The sequence below is a fragment of the Mastomys coucha genome, unplaced genomic scaffold (assembly GCF_008632895.1).
Source record: "Mastomys coucha isolate ucsf_1 unplaced genomic scaffold, UCSF_Mcou_1 pScaffold15, whole genome shotgun sequence".
NCBI lineage: Eukaryota > Metazoa > Chordata > Mammalia > Rodentia > Muridae > Mastomys > Mastomys coucha.
The window spans coordinates 128044236-128063072 of NW_022196897.1; the positions used below are offsets into that span (position 1 = coordinate 128044236).

An 18837-nucleotide genomic window follows, 5' to 3' on the forward strand; every position below is an offset into this window, starting at 1 on the left:
CATTGACAGGAAAAGGGAAGTGACTTCTAGGTCCAGAGACATATGTTATCTTTTTTACAAAAACCATAGACACAAAATCGTATGGCAGTAGGGGATAAAAGAGAAGAAAAGAAAAGGAAAGGAAAGGAAAGGAAAGGAAAGGAAAGGAAAGGAAAGGAAAGGAAAGGAAAGGAAAGGAAAGGAAGGGGGACTTTAAAAAAAAATAACAGCTCTGACTTAAACTAGAAAAATCATTTTGGATTACATCCAAGTTCACTGTAATGTTCTTCACAAAAAAAAAAAAAATGAAATTACTTTTTTTCTTCCTTATAGTAAGTTTTATAGACTTGGGAAAGCATTGGAAATTCACAACTTTGGAGCTGTTAGATAAAAAGCATTACTTGTTCCGACCCATCACACACACACACACACACACACACACACACACATACACACACACACACACACACACACACACACACGGCATGGACAAAGATTGCACCCAGGAAAGTTTTCCAGGACTAAGAATGAGAGTGGGGCAGATGAATTTTTGATTAATGCTGCCCTAAAGCTCCATGACATTCAAGCTGCATTCGACTACATGATATTATAAAAGTGTCACCTCATAAAACTGAAAATGAGGGTTTAAATCATTGCTCAAGTGAAAAAGTAATTTCAGACAAAAATATCTATCACATATAAAATATTTATTGAGTGGCATCTACTGTTATACATAATTTATGAAACACCTCTTGGATAAGACAGAATGCTTAACATAGTGGGGCTGGCTCCCTCCCATAACTCCTGGCACAATGGGCCTCAAAGAAAGAAGCAAAATATGTAGAGTTGCAGATAGCATACAGGGAAAAAAGCTTTCGGTCCACCGACTATAGTTGCATGAAAAGGGAACCTCAGAGTAATTAGACTTGTCAAAACAGCATCGGGTCATTTTTAACAATGTGTTTCTTACATTTATAAAAAAATAAAAAATAAGCTCAACCTCTCAACACCTATCCAGGTGAAATATTTATGATGTAAACCACCACATGTTCAGTGTTAAACATGAGACAGACACACCTCAGTCACGTTCTGGGAACTTCAGGAGTGAGGCAGAAGGTGGAAAGCAGGGTTTCCTAAATTCCGAGAAGACTCCATGAGGATGCTGTATGCTTTGTAGGAGTGGCTTGTAGCTATCATACAGTATCACAGTGAAGAGGGCTCAGCTTTTTAAATCGTGTCTTTAGCCTTAGCTTCTCACACTGAGTCATGTAAAATCCAACCATTTCCTTGAATAATTGAGTAAGGAAAGACTAATAGAAAGTTATACTGGACTAGGAGTCTAAATCAATGGCAGAGGAAATGTTTAGGAGGCATGAGCTCCTGGCTCATACTGAGTCTGCTAAGAAGAGCTAGCCATGCCAGGCTCACCTTAGATCATTCAGTGGGTGCTAGTTATATGGTGCTGTAGGGAATGATTTTGAAGTGTTTTTTTTTTCCCCAAAACAATGAAAAATAAATGTCAAAATTTTTGGTTTTATATATTTTACCAACTAGTGACATTATAGAGCTCTGACTCACAGAAAGTACAGATAACTTCTTCAACTCAGAGCACAAACATGGCCAGATAGGAATATGAGACCTATCGCACATGCCTAATGTGGATGGGAAGAGGAACATAAAATCAAGCAGACATCAAGCAGACGGTAAGACTTCTATAAAAATAAAAGCCTGGAGCAGAGGTTATCTGTCAATTTGAAAAACTGCATATGATTTGATCTAGCAGATGGAAAAGAAATTGAAGTATTTGTTGTCTTTCAACAAAATGCATCTTTATTCTAAGAAGTATTTAATAAAATATCCTGCTAAGTTGAGAAAAGACATTATGGGACCAACTGGGTTGGTTCATCTTCACTCTTGACTTGACTAGATTTAGAACTACCATGGAAATGCATCCAGGTGCCTCTATAAAAAGGTTTCCATGAAGGTTTAATTGAGCAGGGAAGACTAATACTTGAATGTGGGAGGCACTGTCACATGGACTGGGGTCTGGGACAAATATAAAGAAATTAAGCTGAGTACCAGCATCCATTGTTCTCTGCTTCCTGACTATGGGTACAATGTGACCGGCTGTCTCACATTCCTGTCACTGTGACTTCTCTTCCATGACTTCCTGCCATGCAGACCACACCCCAATCTGTGGGACAAAATAAATTCTCCCACTCCTAAGGTGCCTTTGTCAAGTATTTTGTCACAGCAAGAAAATAAGTAACTAATGTCCCTGGTCCACTATGTACATGTTTTCATCCATGTTTTGGTGAAAGACCCCTCCTGTTTGGAACTGTGTTCCTCCTCCTGACAGCTAAATGACAGCAGCAGTGCCACTTTGTGGCAGCAAGGTGGACTGCACTTCCTTTCTCATGCGACACTAAAGACAGGACTCCACTGCCTCCAGGAACTGCATCTCTACTGAGACTATTGAGACAGCTTGACTTTTAGTCCATGACAGACAAGTTGGTTTTTAAAAAAATTCCCATTATCCTTGAAATTCAATAGTGTGATTAGGACAGACCTGAACTGAAGTCTTTCTGTTTTCCTAGAACACAATGCATTATCCCAATCTACAGACACTGTTTTTCCACTTTATGAAAATTACGCTGTCTTACTTTCCATCCTTTGTTGCATCTACTGACTGTCTACTCAAGGATCAGCAATTAGCCCAACATCATATAGTATCTGCCCCCCTCTTCTAGCTTCCAGACATGTTAATATCCAGATCATTTCATCTGTGTTCACTCACATTATCCAGCATTTTACTCTAGTAACTTGATTTTCAATGAGTCTATTATTTTCAAGGTTTCTAATTTTATTTATTAGTTCTGCAATGATTTCATCTTAGACCTCAAGATCATTCTTTAGTCTACAATTTCTTTTTCATCTCCCCTGCTTTTTATTATCATCTTGCTTTGTTTATTGAGTTCCTGCTTCTCATTAGCCTGTTCCATGGAATGAAAGAACTGTAAGGCTCTCCCTTCCTGGCCTAACATATGTTTTCATCTAGATAAGGATCGTTTTGTCTTTAGCAGGCTTTATGATTCATATTCATTCTTTTTCCTCCCTGCTTTTATATAACTGTCCTATTCCTTTCTTCACTAGAAAATTCTATATTCTCAACACAAGACTCCTGTTGCATCATATCTATGACCCTTCTGGTCAGAAGACTGAGTGGTCTGTACTGGTAACCACTTTTCTCTAACTAGAGGCAACAAGAAGAGAGAGAAGACCTTGTACAAGATATCTCAGACTTTTGGGCTCCACCCTCTCTTATATTAATTGTCCTCTATGGAGCTCCTTCCTTCTGCTTGGGAGGACCAATTCCAAGGGCTGAAGGAAGGCAGCAGTCCAGCTTCCTGACCTTTCACCAGGACTTCTAGCATCAGCTGTGTTCACTTCTTCCCAGTCGCCACCATCAGTACTGCTATTGCTCTTCAACAACAGAAAAGGACTGTCTTGTTACTCGTAAGGCTGGAGAGTGTGTGCTGGTGGTGGTGTGGTGGTATGTGTGTATTTGGAGGGAGGGAATGGTATATGTGTGTTGTGTGTGTGTGTGTGTGTGTGTGTGTTAAAGATCCTTCTAATATGTACCAGGCATCTTAGTAAGATGTTTCTTATTAAAAAAGAAGTTACCGTTTTGACTAGCAAGTATTCTCTAATAATTTATATTTTTTTATAATCTACAAATGCTAAGTAGGCACTGTCACAAGAGAAAATGACCTAAAATCCAGAAAGTATGTTCAAAGTAGCTATTACCCAGAATTCATGATTTCTTGAGTACTTTTACCCACTAACAGAAATGAAATGGTTGCCAAAATTATCAAGAAGTAATCACACTGTCATCTGCTCGGCTACATGCAGTGTATACAAAACGTGCAGAAGCCACGAGGAAAAGGAGCAGAAATGCCCTGGGCACACGCTTCAGGAGCCACACTTAAGTTTTCACCTTTCCAAAGAGAAGACGCAATGAATAAGAACATTTGTTGGCATATGCCATGTACATGCCAGGCTGACCGCACCTCATGGGAAGGACTTAAGTAAGACAACATTTGCATCATAATCAGATGAAGGAGGGAGGGAAATTTAAGACTAGCCTCTATCATCAGAATAAGGCTCCAAGGAGGAGGAGGCTCGGGTAGGAAGGCAGAATGAGTTCACACATTAACAAAAGAGAAGAAGTACTAAGAATCAACTTACAGATCCTTTCTTCTCCTACCACCATGTACTAACTTCACATATGGAAGTTAGAACCATCTTCTCAAGGTTCTAAGAAGCCAGATTAAACCCTACAGTGGCCTTCCTTCTATTCATTGAAAGTGAAATGATGCCCTCATCTCACTCAATTTATCCAACATATATACAGTTCCAAACATCCTACCATAGTGGCTACTTCCTCAGGATGGGGCCAAAGAACACTGAATGGTTGAGAAATCTGCAGGGGCCAGGACTGTCCCTTTTTAGTATGTATTTACTTGTGTCCCTTGACACGTACGCGTGTGCATGGACCTCAACACTGCAGTGAAAATGGCCAGAATAAGTCAGAAGTGGGAAGTGAATCTAGCTAAAACTCTAATAAGACAATAAAAAACAATGTGTCCACAACTCTCTACCCATCAACTCAAATCTGGGACAGGGTTATCACCTCTGATGTCAGAGAAACTGAAGGGGAAATGCAAAAGCACTATTTTCTCATGACTTTGAAACAATCCATCTGATACTCTGGTCAGGAGGAGCACGTTTGAGCAGATGGACTCAGCAGGCCCAGCTACCTTCTACTCTGTGGAATTATGAAACCTAACTGTCCTGGCAGGACTGGCTGTTGGCCTCTCTACAGTAAATATCGTTACTAGTGTCCTTTTACTGAACAGAAACTCTCAGGGGAGTTCCATTCTCACTATACTCCCCACTGTAGGGACATCATTTAAGCACAAGACCTAAGTGCTGGCATGCAGCTGGAGAAGATACTGTATAGGTCTTTTTGATGAAACAGTCCTCTTTGCTGAGCAAATCATCCAGATGCTGGTTTTTAAATTATGCAAAATACATAATACCAATTAAAGAAATTATGTGTGAAAATATGCAAGAGCAAATTTCCTCACATTAATATTTAACTAGACTTTTTAAGTGGAGCAGGATCTTATGATCACAAGTACTTTAGTATATTTGACCTAAATGGGAGCCTAAAATATCCATGAAGATACACAGACAGCTCTACAAGGGTATTTTCTATAAAGCACAGACTTTCACATATGGTGGGGCAGCTAAATGCAAGGATTATTTTAAGTGGAATGCTGTATTCCAGAAAGCCTCAATCTGACAAGGGCCTTAAACTCTTGTCTTCTAAAGCTGTCCTGCTCTTGTTTCTCAGCCATGGTATATGCCAGGCTTATCTCTGCCTCCCAGCTTTTATTCAAAGGATCACATCCTCTGGTTCCTCCAGGAATCCTTCTAGCTTCTCACAGGCTCTTTCGAAAAAGTCTGCCCATGCCTATATTGGTACATAAGATCACCTCTAATGAATGGGCCCCTTGCTTCTCCTCCACAGAAATAAAATTTGTTTTGTTTTTAATGGAAAGGAGAAAACATAACCCCCTTTCCTCTGATAACATAATATTCAACTTGAATGCCAAAAGTGAATTAGTCCCATGAACCAAACTGTTCAAATAACTGAGGAGTGGTATTGTCAAGAATTCACATCCATACAGAAGGGAGTCTGCATACAGACAAAAAAATATGGAGAAATGAAGGCAAGCCATACAGAAAGAAAGTCAACCTCAAGCCTATGCACTAACTAAACATACTGTCCTCTATGAATGAGATAAATCAATACTTTCTAGACTGTCACCCAAATCCAATCGCTCTGAGAGCTCATGTCACCTACACTGCAGCTCAGCTCAACCTCAGAAGACCCTAAGTGACTGGGAATAAAAACATATATCTTGGTGGCACAAATATGCTTTTGGCCAATTGTATTTTTTATAAGTATTCCTGGAAATGATACACTACACTCAGAAACATAATTAATAAACTGTCAGCAAGATAAACTGCAGTGAATCAAAAGGACATGCAAACTCAGATTATGCAGGAAAGGGTGTTCCAAAGCGCAAACATAATTTAGAGTGCTGGCTGCTCAGACCTTGGAAGTTTATTAAAATAAGAAACATAATCCATTTTAAAACAAGAAATCATGTTTGAAATCTTTTGAAAAGGAAGGCTCATGTGACTAACATATAGAACTTGTCAAGGGTATATGAACTGAAAGACAAGGTATGACTTGTGTTTGCTGGTCTCAGCATCAGCAGGAAAGCAGCACAGCTAACACAAAGTCTACCTCAAATGTGTTTCCATCACACACTGCATTTATTTTTGCTAATAGAAATAGTGCAAGCAAGACCTAATATCTAACCCTCACAAACATGACTAGTCCAGCTAGTTCACAAAAGGAAGCCAATTCCTATGCCACCATAAAACTCAAACCTCCAGTCATTAAAAAAATATTTACAAGCTGGGTGTGGTGTCCTCACAGCACTCATGAGGCTGAGTCAGGAGGATCATATGAGCCCAGAGTTCAAGATTTAGCTGGACAATTTATTGAGATGAGACTTCTATCTCAGACAATCATACAAATTGAAAACTTTGTTTCTAAGGTTTAATAAACTGGATATTGTGCCATTGTGGAAAGCTGTTTGGTAGTATCATCTAGTTAAATAATATCTATATCATGTGATTCATCATTTCCACTACAAAGCCCTATGGTGGGCGAGGGGCACCTACAAACATAGACTAGGTCAGGCTCAAGTGTAGAGAGCAACCTTTGTTATCAGATGGCTAAAAAACGTCCAAAATATATGTTTCATGACCTGTCAAAACTGTATGAAATTGAAATTTTAATGATGTTTTACTAGAATATGTGTTCCACGCTCCTTCATGTATGTGTTCTTTCTGGCTGCCACTTGTTAAAGAGTTGATCAGCAGCAACATGCATAAAAGGGACTGCAGAAATCAACTGTTTACTTTTCAATGGGTTTTTGTAGCGGGTTTGCCAACTGCTGTAACTGTACATACAGGAGTCCATGGAAAAATAGGCTCAAAGCAAAACCCAACCAACCCCCTATAAACTACCCAGATATATGTGAGAAGACTAGAAGTTGTAAATTTCTGGAATTTGTTTAATGAAATAATACATGGTTGGCCCTCCATGGTCATTCCTCCACATCTGTACACTCAACTACAAAGCAAAAGCATCCAGGAAAAAAAAAATCGAGAAGTTCAAAAAAGCTGAATTTGCAGAATGCCAAGCCCTACATCTATTCCTCATTTTCTAAAAGAAAAAAAAAAAAAACTGACTCAAGTGTGCCTTTCTAGAGACCCTGTCTCTCCCAACAGCTCCTTAACTGGGCACTGCTTATTGCAAGGCTTGTCCACATACTGTTCAGTGAAGCGTTTCAGTGACTGTGCTGAAATGACAGCTTCCACTCTAAATATCCCATATAGAATAGCAGCCCACATGGTATGCATCTTTATCAAAGGACTTAGCATCCTCAGGGTTTGATGTTATGAGCAAGGGGACCTTAGAGCCAATCACTTGCATACACCAAGATACACGGTATAATAATGACAAAGAACAGCTATAGAAATCACAAACAGAATTTTAATAAAGCATACAGAAAAGGAAAATGTTTAACAAAAATTTCCAAAACACCCAAAATAGTCTTGCCATATAGAAATCAGAATTATGGTTACATTCTAGATAATAACTAGAAATAAATACTAGGTGGTCATGATGTTCTGATTTCATGTTAGAGTATGCTATCTCTTCATTTTTATTTTGGCTACCAGTTATATTCAATTTATGAGTGACTTAAAATAAGCACATGATTTTGCAAAGATTTGTCCTATGTTGATAATTCAAAATGATTTTTTAGCTACAGCAGTGGAAGCAGCTAAAGAGAAATGAGGACAGTGATCAGGAAGGCAGGGGCAGGATTACAGCAGGATGGCAGCACAGGTGAACGAATGCTCAGTGTGGCACCTGGCACATCTGCCTTAAAGTCTCACTCACTGTTGCTTCACCAAGTGCAGACTTAAGAACAAAATAAGAAGCTGGCACAGGCAAACTGGCACTGAAGAAAGCAATGATAAATATTGCTTCAGAACACCACTGGATATGGGCATGGAAAGTACATAGGGTTTCTAAGATGTTGGTCTCAGGAAACTGAAAGACTTAAATCCAGACACTGTCCACATTAGGAGGCAGTGTTTTCCATGGCCTGCCAAGGGAGGATTTGTCCTTCTCAGAAATCCTTCACTGTTTACATCAATATGAGGAACAAACCCAGCTACAACCAATGCACACACTGTTCTACTACAACGTTATTTAAATCATGGGTTTGTACGTTACCCAGTTTCTCAAAAGCTTTTTCCCCAAATGGATGATATATATTTCCTTTACTCTAAGGGGTAAACTTTTGTAACAACAACCAAAAAAAGAAAAGAAAAATCATCTTTTGGCACATGCTTCACTTGGGATAACATCAGGAAGTGAAGCTCCACACAGTCACAGGGGCAATTACCTCTGTTGATGCAAAGCTATCATCCATAACTCATCCTGTGCAAGCTTGTAAAAGCTAAAAAGCCAAAGCACACAGAAATAAAACATTGTATTAGTTTCCAGTTGCATGTTCATGGGTCAGAAGTCTGGAAATGGGCTGTCTGTACATTCTACCCAGGGTCTCAGGAGACCACAGCAAAGCATGATTCATGAACTGATGAGATTCAATGTCCTATTTCAAGTTGATTCAAGTTTCTGATGGCTCTAGAATTGAAGTCTTCCTTCTAAAACTGTTTTAGAGGACACCTACAAATGATAGTCAATGGTCCTCACAAATGTCAGCCTCATCCTTCAGATCCATCCAGATGCCATGGTAGACCCGTCAGGATGTAAACTGTTCATGGGCTGGGACCTCTGACTATCCACTTCCTCTAACTTTGGAGGTGGGGGCTGCTACAAGGTGTTTATAGCAAGAGTAGGAACAGGTCAACTCAGGACTCTGTCTACCACAAATGTGACTATAAATCCATCCACGTAAGGTGTTTCTTGTGTATGTGTATGTACATGTTCATGCATGAAGAAGTCTAAGGTCAACATGTGGTGTCTCCAACTTTTCTTTGAGACAGGGTCTCTCACTGAATCTGGATCTTGTTTATCTGGATAGACTGGAAACCTCCAGGGATTCTTGTGTCTTTGCCACCCAGTGCTGGGATTACAGGGGCACCCTATAATGCCCAGCTTTTACATGGTACAGGCGATTGAAGACAGATCCTCATACTTGTGCCACAAGCACTTGCTAGACTGAGGCAGTTCCTAATCTTGGTATTTATAATTGTTGAAGCACCTATAACTTTTTCCTTAACATGTTAAATCTTAGGTTTCATATAACAGTTAGCTAAAACTAAACTACACTTTCCTGCTTTTGATTTCACTCCAATACATTTATCAATCTAGTTAAAGTAAACAAACTACACAAAGAAATACTGAATTAGAGGAGACTAAGCTGACATTTTCATCACATCTACTCTATAGATACACCCTAAAAGAACCCAAGAGGCAACATTCTCCATGCTCGACCCTCCTACTCCCTCAACTGCCATGTCAATATTAGACAAACACAGGGCACAAGCCAGGGACTGACAATAGGAAAATATTCCATTGCATAAACTTATTTACTGATAGACGATTGTGTACCTAAAAACAACCCAAAGTATTAGTCACTGAAAGAAAAGATGTCCTGATACCAAGTTCAATTCCATTATTCAATTCCTGTGGTCAAGATGGCACCCACAGCTCTCTGCACCATGATAGTGTTTCTCTGCCACGTGCTTGGGTGTTTTGTTTTATGTTTTTTGTTTTTTTATTTTTTGTTTTGTTTTTGCTTTTGTTTTTTTTTTTTACTACTGTGGATGGTCCTACAATCCAACAACATCAGAAATGGGAAGTATGGCTTGGTTTGTGTATCTTCTGTAAGGAAACATGTTTTACTCTGATTCTGATTCTTTTGGACAGGAAGCCCTTTGTCATCTTAACATAGGCCAGCACTCGCTATACACATTAGGGTCCTGTCCTATTTTGTTCATTATTTGGGTTCATGCCTTAGGACTCTTATTGAGCTTGAGCACTGATGAGTACACTATGACTTTTAAGTCTTATGCTAGGTGGGGTTTGGGAAAGCAGGGTCTCTCAGCTGACTGACTGAGCTCCTACTTATGACCTGTAACCTTGGATAAGTTCTTAAACTTGCTCATCTCACTTGTTATAACATAGGACCAATAGTACCTATACCATTGTGCTTGTAACATTAACTAAGACAATGCACACAAAGTACTCACTGCCCTATAGGGCACATGAGGAGTCTAGGTAAGACTTCTTCCCTGTAAGCTGGTCAAAATAATAGACATATGTAATTTATTTACATTATTATAAAAAACAATAACAAAATCTTTAGGTTTGAGTTATAAATGAACCTAGTTTTTAGTTAACTCAGTTGAAGTTAAAAATCTTGTTCTAGGGCCAAATTGTATGGAGAGTTGGTTTTCACGTATATACTTAATAGGTTTTCAAGGAAAAAAAGAATGAGTACAGATGACATTTGAACTATGATGGATTTATATTTCATAAAGCCATCTACGTTCAGCATACCTTAACTCAAACATGCATTTGGTCACCGAACTCACAAGCACCCACCTTTTGCTGCACACCTTCATTAGTGGCTTTTCCTCGTGAGACCACTACTGGCTCTAGGTCATAGTTCATTACTGTTTCTGATCACTGAGATGGTAATGTTCATTATAGCTAGCACAATCAAAATTAAAAATTCAAATTTAAGTAAAGGTTTTGATGAATATAAACTGCTTCAACTCTATTGTAAAATTAAAAATGGTAGGTAGAGCCATCATATGGTCTAACTGACTATATGTTATAAGTATATATATTTATTCATTCTTATCTCTACTCCTCCCCAAGTCTATAATAAATGTGTATACAATGGCTGATGCTCAAAACTCAGCACCTTAGAAAGGACCAGGCCTCAGAAGTAAATACATGTGTGAACCTATACATTTATTTATTCATTCTTATGATATAGAGACTTAAACACACACACACATACACACACACACTAAACCCAGAGTTACTATCTCAAAGGACTCTACAAAACTAGTTTAATAGTAGTTTTAAATGAATAATTTTTTAAAAGTCACAACTAGGTTAGACTTTTAACTATTCTCAAATGTACTGAGCAGCAGAGATGACTTTTTTCTAGAAAAGTTGATTTTGATGTTCCTGTGACATTTTGTTTCAAAGTCTGCACTCCTAAAAGAGAACATGTGGAAGGTTCTATTTAACATAAGTATGGGGACCTCATGGATGGTCTGCAAACCATTACAGTAAACAGAAATTAAACTCAAACATTCAGAAATCTTAAAATCCATTCAACAATAACTTTACAAAGATCAAATCTAATAAAATATTAGAGTTTATCTTTTTGTACATTCCTCCTTTTCCATCTGATTATCTTGTAATTCATTTTTATTGCATTTTCAGAAAGCCAGTATGTAATGGGTTAAGGTTCAAAAACATTAAAAAGAAAAGAAAAAAAAAAAGAAACCCAAACCTGAAACTGACCATTGATACTATAGATAACCTGCTTCCTGTGGGAATCTGCCAAAACAGACAGCGCCAGCCCAGAAGAATGCAGAATTGGTTGTTGCTACCCTGATGTCTACAATACCCATAAAGAGTGGCAGTTAAGGCACAGGAAAAAGTCTGTCATCTCACAGGAAAAGCAGTTTGTCATCTTTAATGTGAACACAATTTACCTTTGTGCTTCAGCTAAACCATGAGGAAACAATCAGGATAGCTAAAAATCAATTCTTTGCTAAAAGATAAATTCAAAAGTTTAGGTAAAACAATAAAGGAACCCCATTGTGGTCTTAGCTAGAGCAATTGCAAACATCAGATGATTCCAATGGCAACAGCCCTGTGGTCATTATCAAGCTACCAGATTGGGGTTAGTTTTCACTTTAATTAATCTAATGAACCGGTTGCTTGGTTTGGGAAGGCATTTTTTAAATGTCACTGCACACCTCAGGGCTGTAAGTCTCTCCTGTCCCATTTTGATTCCATTAACTCTTGCCCACAGTGACATTTTATGTCTGCATCCACATATGCCATGATAATGTGGTCAATTTGTGTGTTATTAACCCAATTAAAATATAGAAATTTTACAGAATAGAAATTTATAAAATAAGAACAATTTCTTAAAATAGACTATAACTTCAATTTTTATAAAAGTATGTGGGAATATAGCTTCCAGATTTGCTTATCTAAAAAGGCTAAGAGTCTAGATGTTAAACACAGGAAATGCTAATCTAATTATATGAGAGTATACACCACTTAAATTCTAGGTACTATATTAATTTAGTATTAAGCATAGTAGACATGCTAAGTAGACTGGCTCTCTGAAGGCTGTTCAGATCATATCACAGAAAATTCAGAGCAGTACTGCATGTAAAGGCACCTGACTTGTGTCCTGGATTAAATCCACCCAGATTCACCAAGTCCAGCCCCACACTCCCTCTTCTACAAGAACTGTATCTTTTCTAAATTGGTTTCCCAGTGTAAAACACCAGGCAGGCACTCCTACACGAAATGCCTGCTCTCTTGGAAACTAAGTGAGCATTTTTTTTTAAATCCCTGAAATCACAGACACATGAAAAGAGAAAAGAGCTTCATACATCTCTTTGGGGGTTCATTTGATTTGCCTTAGATGCGGTCCACTTAAAACTTTCTTGTTTTCATTTTAAGTTCTTCTTGCTTTAACAAAACTTATTATCCCTATAAAAGACTCCAGTCCAAGTTCAGAACCAGTAAGTGCTGCAGACAAGGAAGAAATCACAAACTAATTCTGATGTGATGCTGTTGACTGCCACCCTCCACTGAGATCTTAGCCCTGCTTCCCAACTCCAGGATCCTGGGGCAGAGGAGGTGGTCAGTGCTCCCAGGAGGTGACTGACAGTTTCATGATGAAAAGAAATGTGTGAGGGGCTGGATCCCAGCCTGAAATCGCAGCAGTGAACATCTGGAGGCAGAGGGAGGAACATGACAAGTATGAGGCCTTACAATAAGAAATGATGAAATGGGAAGGAGTAGGGAGGGGGAGAATAAGAAAGAGAGGGGAGGGGAGGATAGGGATGGAGAGAGCGAGGGATAAAACATATTGAGGAAAGACATATTGAAAAGCACCCTAGTAAAGCTTCAGGGAAGGCACTGCCTAAGCCAAGGATGACCAGATAAACGAACACCAAGAACCAACAGCAGCTCCTGCATCCCCATTCTGCCTCCTGGTGAAATGTTAATAAAATTATGAACAAACAAAAACTTAGGAAATACTTTGGAATTTAGAAACAAAGTATCACTGAGCCAACTGCTAAAAAATATCTGCACTAATACAATCATGGAACTATTTGAGGAAAAACAGCTAATTAGACAGAAGGACACTTTTTCATGAAGTTCCACAGCCCTCTTGCTAGTTTTGGTAAGAAGAACTCCCTTCCTAAAACAGTCTAGATTATTTCATGAATTGGATCCCAGCATTGCTATCGATGAACACATTAAAGCTCATCATGCCTTGGCATATAATAAAGACAAAAGAAACAGGCAAAAGGAGGCATAGATACCCAACAGTATCCAACAGAGAAAAGGTTTCATGATGCATTTATACTATGCAAATAAAGTAGGTGCATCTACATATTGTGATAAGACACACATCATTATATGCCCAACACGTCTGTGTCTGCTCAGACTTTCCATATTGCACATTATACTGCTCTATCTATCTGGCTACAGAATAATTAAGTAGTGTCTCCCTACCTGGGCTCTGATTCTCTGAACCTCTCACTCAAGTGAAGTTTTGTAACCCAGCACTTCTCAGCACCTGGTACATGGTATATACTCAAAGGACAATGTAGGAATCAAGCAAGCTTCAAACAAAATGAGATGCAGCATTTAGAAACAGATACAGTTGTATTTCAGATCCACATTTTGGTCCCCAGTTTGATGACAGGAGGGCAGTACTGAAGAGCTTGAAGGCACAACTCTCTGGAGAGCAGAACAGAAAATGATGAGCAGGATGTATCTTACCATGAGATTACCACAGCTTATTTTAAATGACAGAAACGTGTAGGAAGGAATGGACTGTGGTGAGGTGAGGCTCAGATGACAGCATCATCTTCTGCATTCCTTGCATTCTCCAGCAAGTTGGGTCACTCCTACCCTAGGTCACTCTCTCTCCCAGTCTATAGAAAATAACCTTATCAGGATACACTCTGCAAACTATCTTGCACACTCATATGGCAAGTACATCTAAAAGAGCCTTTCCAAGAGCAGATCATTTTGGGATCACACATGGCAATTGTCTTTAGGGAAGATATTTCTGTCACTGTAAATTGTTATCTTGTAGGCAACATTTAAAGCATCAAGTACATGATGTTGTTGGACCCAGGAGACACACAAAATGTCTCATGGGATAGTGAAGGGCTGGGGCTGGGAGCAGGGGGGCAGTGGAGAAAGCTCCCTAGCCACATGAGAAGTTAATGAAACACATGCTCACACTTCTGTCCAATCCTATATGGCTAGAGTTAAGCATGGAAGGATGCTCTGCAGATGGTGTACACATACGCTCTGCACTCAGCAGCAGACAGGAAGGATGCCACTTTAATATGGACATTTTTATTTAAGACTTAAAGATGGTACTTTAATCTGATATACCTTATTTAATGATACAAAGTCAAAGAATAAATATAAGTGCTCAAAAGTGGAAATGGAAAGGAAAGAAAAACTTTGAGAAGAAATTATAAGATAATTGCATTGTGGAGCACTTTGGGAACTACTAGATGTAGTCCAGGCTAAAGGTAGGGGACAGAGAATATTCTATTAACCTGTTATTATAAAACTAGCTATTAGCACAAGCATACACCACCATAAATCCTGGAAACAGAAAGTGCATACAGGGAAAGATGCAGATATAGACAGGACTCATAAGCAGCCTCTGAGCCACCAGCAAAGCGCTGAGCCATTCATACTGGCCTTGTCAAGAGTTATAACAGTTTAATTCAGTTACCTCCTTATGTACAACTATGGAGACCCAAGGGGGACCTAAGAAAAAAGGAGACAGAATCAATACAAGTTAATGCCAATAGCATATAAGAAAATTAGAAACCATAAGAGTATATGCACCTGGATCTTGCCAGTCAACAGCATCAAGGTGAACAACAAAAAAACAAGCAGCACTGCTGAATGAGCACACAGCAGAGAAAGTCTGCATGAAAACCACACCTAAATAAACTATACACCACAGAGTGTCACAACACAAGAAACCCACGGGTTATGGCAACTGAATACAGACAGCACGTAACAACTCCAACAGGTTTTGGAGACAGAATGAAGTCCAGGTTTTGCTCAGAATGAGCCTAAGTACATTGAAAATTTAAATATTAAAAATTATAAAATAAAATGCTTTTCTCTATAATCACAAAATATTTTCTAAATATAATACAAAATCTAGAAGCCATGAAATAAAATTTTAGTAAATCTAACTATTAAAACCACTGCTGGGATGGGGCTGGAGAGATGCTCAGGTGGGAAGCACACTAGCTGCTCTTCCAGGGAAGCTGTGTTTAATTAGCACACACGTGACACCTCACAATCCTCTGTAACTCCATTCCCAGGAGATCTGAGGTCCTCTTCTGCCTGCTACCTGAAAATTATACATAGATATGCAGCCAAAATACCCATATACAGAAAATATAAAATAAAATGAAGAAAAAAATCTAAACACAAACCTACTGCAGGGATGGAGAGGTACCACAGTGGTAGAGTGCTTCTTTACAACCCCTGTGAAGCATCCTCCAGGGAAACTCAGAGCAAGTGTCATAGGATTATAGGCTGGGTCAGATAATAAGCAAGCAGCGTTCACCTAGGAGAGACTGATGAATCAGAACCTTGGGATATTGAACAAGGTGAAAACTGGACTGGAACTAGCGTTTTCAAGGAAACATGAAGAAAAGTGATGGAATGAGGCCAGCCTTCACAATGCAACACATTAAGGTAAAACAACACATTACTGAAGAATGAATGGGTCATTTGATAAAAATTCTTGGAATCAAATGAAAATGAAAAGATAGCATACCAAAACAAAGGGTAATGCAATGAAAGCAATCCTCAGAGGAGCATTTAGACTAAAAATAGGTAGATCACAAATCAATAGCAATATAGCTAGTCCCCCAGAAAAACAACAGCAAGTCAACCAGAACGAGTACACAAAAAGAAATATCTGGGCAGATAAACTGATAAAGTGAGAAAGAAACAAACAATACAAAAATTAAAAAAAAAAAACAAGGTTGATTCTTTGAAAAGATAAACAATATAAACAAAACCTTAGCTAAACTATTGAGAGAAAGAAGAAGAAAGTGAGGAAAAAAACATATAATTAGAAAAAAGAGAATTAGTTAAAAAAGAGAGAGTTTACAAGTGATATCAAAGAAGTTGGTATTAGGAATTGCTATTAAAATTGGGAAATACCTTAAAAATTTATGCTCCACTATATTCAACAAACTAAGAAAATGGACGTCTATGGCTTATCAAAAGTAAACCAAGATAAGGTGCACAATTTTAAAAGACCTATAAAACAAGTAATGAGATGGCTGCAGTAGTAGCCACACACATACATAGGAATTCACACAGGCACACACGTGTACCTGTTAACTAAAAATGTCTAGGCCCAGATTTACTGCTCAATTTTTCAGGCATTTAAAGAAATACTTCTCAGACTATTCCATAGCGATCTTCTGAAGGGACCCCAATGACCAAAGCAACACTTAAAGAAGACAAATTAGGGGGGCTTGCTTACAGTTTCAGGGGTCATTACCATCATGGTGGAAGCATGGCACAATTCATGGCACTAGAGCAGTAGGTTAGAGCAACATCCTGATGGGAGGGGTGGAAAGAAGAGGAGAGGGGGGCAGAGGGGAGTGGAGGGGAGGAGAGGAGAGAGAGACTAGGCCTAGCATGGGCTTTTGAAACCTCAAAACCTACCCCTAGTGATACATTTCTGTCAATAAAGCTACTACTTATAATCCTTGTAATCCTTCTAGTCCTTCTCAATAGTGCCATTTCCTGATAACTAACCATTCAAATATATGAGCCTATGGGGTTATTCTTAGACAAACTACCACAAACAAATGACATGATCATCTCTACAGTTGCTGAGAAGGTGTTTCACAAAATACAAAAGCCATTAAGAAACTGGAAACAGAAGGAGCATGTTTCTGACATAATGAAAGCTGTGACTAACATATATCCAACATTTTACTAATTGAGAAGAAGCCCAATATATTCTAGTTTAAATGAAGACTAAGATAAGCTATTCAATTTCTTCATTCATATTCAATATAGTGGCTGAAGTCTTAGCTTCAACAGTAAGACAAGAGAAAGAAGTAAAAAGAATGTAGATAGGAAAAGAAGTCAGATGTTCTTATTTGTAGATAATATCACTCTCCATATAAAACACTCTGAAGACTCCACCAGAAAACTCAGATCGGATAATTTCAGCAAGATATAAAATTAAAAGCCAAAAGATTAGTTACCTACTTACATAATAGCAAGAATACTGAGACAGAAATCAAGGAAACAACCCCATGTACAATTCTTCAGGGGTTGGGGAAACTTGGAAGTAATCTGCAAGAAGAGCTGAAGCTTTAGGTCACTGAAGGGACCCAGAAGACACACTACAATGTAAATGCCCATGCTGATGAATTAATATGCAAAAATGAATAACTTATAAAATCAACCTACGATCCAATTATTTTTATTAAAATTCCAAACACTCTTTAAAAAAGTAGTAAAAAATATATTAAAATCCATATTTCAGCACAAAAGACACAAGATAGCCAAAGCAATCCTCAGCAAAATAAATGAATAAACAAAAATAAGTAAATGAAGCTAGAGGTATCACTAGACCTACTGTCAAGCCATACTACAAGGCAACAGTCATGAAAATAACATGATAAAGGCACAAAAACAGACATGGAAGTCAGTTAAGCAGATGGCCACCCGGTTTTTGAATAATATTCTTTGAAAGTTTCATACAGCTATACATTGTTCAGTGTGCGTAGACACCATCACTGCCTTCCTCCAGCACCCCTAGATCCTCCTAGCATTTCATTGCAGATCCACATACTTTTCAAACTCTAACAACCTTCTTAGTTCTCACATTTCCCTTGTAGATGCATGTGCTTTTCAAATTCTTATTAACAATCTTCTTAGTTCAGTTGGTGCTGCTCATATGCACTTGGGTATGAACCACCTGCTATTTTGAGAAAGATGTCAAAAATATACAACAGAGAGAAGATAATGTATTCAACAATGGCCCTGGGAAAAAGGGATACCCACATGTAGGCGAATAAAACTGGATCCTTCTAATTCACTCTGCATAAACTCTAAAACTATTTAAGAGAAAAATTCTGAAAAATACTTCAAGGTATAGGCATAGACAAAACAAGACAAGGCAAGGACTTTCTAAGTAGAACCCCAGATAATTAAGAAATAATGCAAACAATAAATAAATGGAACCCTGTGACATGAAAAGATTCTAATCACCAAAAGGAAAACTTAAAAAAGACAGCCTACCTGAGAAGCACCTAAAGAAATGTTCAACATCCTTAGTCATCAGGGAAATGCAAATCAAAACAACC

The 18837-nt window shown here is 38.4% G+C and overlaps 1 protein-coding gene and 1 long non-coding RNA gene across 7 annotated transcripts in view; both read right to left on the reverse strand.

Annotated features, from left to right (window-relative positions):
* Kif16b (kinesin family member 16B) overlaps positions 1-18837 on the reverse strand; it is a 318921-nt gene that overhangs the window by 169738 nt on the left and 130346 nt on the right. The window lies entirely within an intron of this gene.
* On the reverse strand, positions 13026-16266 carry LOC116091043. The gene is made up of 3 exons (XR_004118913.1): positions 15928-16266; positions 15207-15241; positions 13026-14185 (listed from the first exon to the last, which is right to left on the reverse strand). It is a non-coding gene; the product is annotated as an uncharacterized LOC116091043 (long non-coding RNA).